Source organism: Sciurus vulgaris (assembly GCF_902686455.1).
Source record: "Sciurus vulgaris genome assembly, chromosome: 3".
Classification (NCBI taxonomy): domain Eukaryota; kingdom Metazoa; phylum Chordata; class Mammalia; order Rodentia; family Sciuridae; genus Sciurus; species Sciurus vulgaris.
Window position 1 is genome coordinate 112,674,402 of NC_136463.1, and position 5,314 is coordinate 112,679,715.

Sequence of the window (5,314 nt, forward strand, 5' to 3'; positions counted from 1 at the left end):
TCTTTCAGAAGGGTTGATATGAGGATCTCTTTGGCAGGATTCCAGGGAGAGAGCCTGTAAACAACACCATGCCATACAATCAAAGCAATTGATTATTATATACAATTATTATGACCAGCTCTGTGTGCCCTCCAGTCAATCCTAGACAGCACGGTAGAGCCAGCTTCTCTGCTCCTTTGCTGAAAATGAGAAACAGACAAGAAGAAATTTTTCTTCCCTTAGGTCCCCAGGATACTGTAAGTGTTGATAGTCCCAAATTGACAGAGAAGAAACACAGCCCCTGCTCTCCCAGGAAAAAGGGGGTATACAGCAGGGAATGAATCAGAGAGTAGAAGAAGTCTGCTGGAGCAGGATGGGAAAGTCCAGGTGCAGGCCCGGGAAGTGTACATTGCAGCAGGACAACCACCCCAGCTGGTAGGGGCCATGCTTCCCTGGTGTCAAGGACAGCAACACAAAACCTGTGGACCAGAGACCATTGTGACAACATGAATAAGTGTGGCAGCTTAATGGAAGGATCCCAAGGCCCCTTTGGTCCGTTTTTACTTTCTGCAAGTTTTAATAGAGACATGATTACAGGAAAATATTTCTTGACTCTAGGAGAAGCATGAGTGCAATGGAAAATGGAAATAGATGTATGATCCCAGAGAAAGTAAAGAACAATAGAAGAATAATAAGATCAAGGGACAAGGGGATTAGGTTACCAGCTGGTTGTTCTTACCCTTTGTTGGGCCCTGGACATTTCTGACTATCTAGTGAAACCTAATGGATATCTTCTCAACATGATGTGTTTAAAAAATAAAATAAAATACACAGAGTTACAAAGAGAACAATTTATAAAAGGGACCCCATAGAAATAGGTTAAGAACAATGGTATCTATGGTATCTTTGCAGCAAAGTGGATCTTGCATCATTAAATATTTTAACTTTTTCCAAGAGAAGCCAAGATCCAAAAATTTTAAAAGAAGTTTCCTGATTTATAACTGTCAACATAAAATCTATTTAAACTCTGAACCAATCTAACTAAGCATGTGTCTGTGTTGGTTTTGGCTCCTGGTCTTCTACTGAAACTTCATTTTAGAGATTCCAGGATACTCTTGGTCAACAATGAAGAATGACAATCCCATATGGTACCAACAAATAAGACTGGGGACAGTGTTATGGCCAAACCAGGGAAAGCCCAATACCTGGCTCTTTGTCAGTAGAACAGAAATATGGCAGCAAAGGACATGTATCAAGTATATTACAAGACCATTATCATTTCCCTTCCCTTGAGATTTTAATTTTAGTATCCTACCTCCTATGATTTGATAGATCCCCACTAAATTCATTTTACAAACTAATATAGCTTGAATATCTCTAATCCAATAATTTGAAATCTGAAACTTTTGAGTGCTGACATGATATTACAAGTGAAAAAATTCCACACTTGACTTCCTGTGATGGGTTAAAGTCAAAACACAGATGCATTAAAAATATTGTTTAAAATTACTTTTAGGCTATGTGTTTAAGGTGAATATGAAATTTAGTATGTAGACTTGAGTCCTATCCCCAAGATATCTCATTATGAATATGCAAATATTCCAAAATCTGAAAAGAAACTGCAGTCTGAGACACTTGGTCCCATGTGTTTTGGATAATGGGTACTCAGCCTGAAATCAATTTCACTGAGCAGCTCTTTGAATGTTATGAGCCCACCCTGGGTTCCCATACCCAGCACATTCCCAGCTTCCCCTCAAATGCTCCAGGGTCTAGAGAGTGTAGACCAGGGCCTTCCCCCCCCCCCCCCATTTTCCAGGTTCATGCAAAATTAGGTGTGGAGGGTCTGTACAAGAGACTGCCTATACCACCTTCAATCTTTTATTTATCCATACACTTTTTTTTCCCCATTCCTGGTGTCAGCACTCAAGGAAACATATTCAACATTCATTATGTGGAAGATTCAGATGTTGTATCTAAGGGCTACAGGTACAACAATATGAGCAGAATGTCACATGGTAAGAACTGAGCAGGATATGCACAAGGAATAAGGGAGTCACAGAGGAGTGGCACTTGGTGGCATTGACCTTGAAACGGTAAGAAGGATGATCTGGGTGAAGTCACCATCTAGATGGTCCACTGCTGGCAGCTCAGCACCCTCCAGAGTGGGTGCTCAAGCAGGAAGAGGGTCCAGAGATCAGAGGCTTGGGGGTGGAGTGAGGAAGGGGAGTCTGTGATGACCCAGAAGTTGAAGCCTTTGGGAATAGTGGGGTGAAGTATGATGAGGTCATGCGGTTGTTGACAGGGATCTGGAGGGCTGCAGCCCAGTGCTGTTTTACTCTCAAGTACAGAGAAGTGACACTGAAGAAATTTGTGGTGTTAAGGGAAGATCTCATCTCTCATTGTGACACTCCATAAGAATTAATGACTCCAAGCAGCAAAGACTTAATTCTAAACTTGGAACACAGGACTGCCGAGACCCCTCTGATTGAGAGCTGCTCTTCCCTCTGAGGACTTAGAATGAGGAGACCACAAAGGTTAGAATCGGGAAGAATTTAAGCCATGATCATCTCATTGTTTCCGTTTCCGGTTCCAGAAGCTGGTGACCCTCGAGGACCTCCTGGTTGGCCAGCAGGGAGCCAGGCCTGGAAACTGGTCTTCTGTCTCCTGCAGCAGCTTGGGTGCCAGCAGTGACTACAGGATTGGAACTTCTGGAGTGGGAAGGACAGGGCTTGGGATCAGGGTGGTCTCTTCTTCTCTGATTACCTTTTGTCACTCCCTGTGCAGGTCAGAGGGAGGCACCACACACAAGCAGTCTCTCTTCATGGAGGATGACTCTGTGTGTGTGTGTGTGTGCACGTTGCTAAGGATCTAACCTAGGGCCTTGCAATGATAGACAAATGCTTGACCACTAGTTACATTCCCACTCCGATGATGGCTTCTTGTTTTGGCCAAAGTTGACAAGTCACTGAGGTCTTTATGTAGTCTCGATAGTTCATACAGCAAAGCTTTGGGTTGGCAGGGGCTTTGGAGAGTTGCTTCTTCAGCTGGGATCCCCTGCCTCCCAGAACCTGGAGAGACTGCTTGGGGTCAAAGCCATTCAATGTGTTAGAACTCTAATTTCTTCCCGTGGCAAATGAAAATGCAGTGTTGTTAGAACTTTAATGTATATGATAAATCACCTGAGAAACTTGTTTAAAATGCAAATCCCAGGGCCTATGCTCAAGGCTTTCCAATTCTTAGGTCTTAGGCAGGACCCCAGAAATCTGCAATTTTAATATTTTCCTTGGGATCATTAATATAGACATTCCCTGGAGAAAATTTTTAAAAATATAGAAATAAGAGCATATAGAGTTTGAGTAAAATAAAGACCAGTGCTCTTGGAGGGTTTTTCTCTTATTTAAAACTGAGTCTAAGGATCAAAAAGACTTCTTTCAACTAAACCCCCAAGACCACTTAGAATAGCCTCATTTTCCTCAAACTGCCAGGACATATCCAAAAGGTGGCTTGTGGAGGCGCAGGATTGGGATGTGAACTGCATGGGAAAAGACAATCTTAGAAGTCATTTAACTTAATGAGCAGAAGGACACCCAAACCCTGGGAAAAAACAGCAGTCTTAGTGGCACTTTTCACAGTTGCCACAAGGTGGCGGTCTTCTGCATCAATTTGAAGAGGGATGCCAGTTACCATCAGGTTAGTTTATTTTCAATATTAAATGTCATTAGTTTTAAAAGTGAGCACTAATTTTAAAAGGAGGCAAGGAAAAATAATTTAACAGAAGAGACTTCAAACTCACATTTCAATCAAATACTGACATGCTCTAGATGGAAGAATTTAGTGAGATTTCAACCTTAGATCCCAGAAAAAAAGATAAAAATCTGTTTGAGAAAAGGCAGAAGTCTTTGTAAAATGAAAAATGTCATTCAAAGAAAGCATCTTAAAAGCATTCCAAAAGTTTGCTTTTTGAAGAGCCAGCGGTGCAATTTGGTCCTTAAAAATAAAGCACCAGTGTCTGGTAAAATTTCCTTTTTTTATTTGTAGTCAGGACCAGAAAATGGAAAAAAAAAAAAAAAAAAAAAAAAAAAAAAAAAAAAAAGAGAGAGAGAGATAGAGGAAACCAAAGTTCTGGATAAACTTAATAACACAAAGGCAGTTGTGAACCAAAAATGACAGCAGATCTGTGACTTGGCTGGTGCAGAGTGAACCTTCCTTCCCAGCAAGCTCAGAGGGGGCTTGGTAGAGGTCACCCTAATTACCCTGTGGGGCAGCAACAGGTGAGGGAAGCTAAGCAGGCTGAGAGTAAGGGTGGACTTGAGGACTCACCATAGCATGGTCTCACTTCTGGTGCGGGGACAAGAAATTGACAGATTCACTATGAGTCTGCAATCTCAAGACTGGAGCAGTCAGTGGTTGGGGTTATGGTGAGGCCAAGGGCACCATCCCGCAGGAATAGCCCGAAAAAGACTGCGAAGGCCTCAGGACAGTGAGGAGTGTCAGGGGCAGGTTGTTAGTCACTTAGTGGGTTTGGGTCATATGTGTCTACATCTGGGCACATCAGTGCCAAGATCAACCCTGGCCAGACTCTAACACTGAGGAAGCCCCTGACTTCATTTGAATGCAGGAACAATGTGCCTGAGGTCAGTAGAAGGGGAAGCAGAGGGATAAAATTCCCAGCCTCATTTCCCAAGGGCAAATGGAAAGTTTGGCCTCACATCCTACCTTCTCATTTTAGCTTCATCTGGAAGAAAAAGCCCTAGAAAGCAAGAGGACATCATCAAAAGAGGCAAAGGAGCCACAGGGCATGCAAGGAGGTGAGGCAGGCCTCCTGTCCCCCATTGTTCTCTGTCAGGATAGGAAGTGGTGGCAGGGGGAAGCTCCTGTCAAGAGGAATGACAAGAGAACTGAGGGCCCTGTCTCTTAGAAGTCTGGGGAGTACAAGAGAGACTCCTGAGCTGTTTTTCTTCTTGTTCTCTCATCGTCATAGAGCAGTGTTTTGGGGTTGTGCACTGCTGGGGCATTGCCCTTGCTGCTCAGACTGCTTTCTAGAAATGTGCCTTCATCTCTCGGGGAGAAAGTGGGACACCATGAGGTCAGGGCATGGGTCTCAAGCTCCTGAATGTTTTGAGGGGCAGCTGTTCACAGGTTGTTCTCTGTCCAGTGCAGCTCACAGTGGGGTAATCAGATGAATGCTTGGGCAGAGAGCAGGGCTGACATTCCCTAAGCAAGGGCAAGAGAGTCCTAGGATGGATCCCGTGACAACCTCCTCTAGGCTGCTAGGTATTTGGAGGAGATGCCTACATGGAGAGCAGTAGGGATACTCAACACGTGGCACCCCATG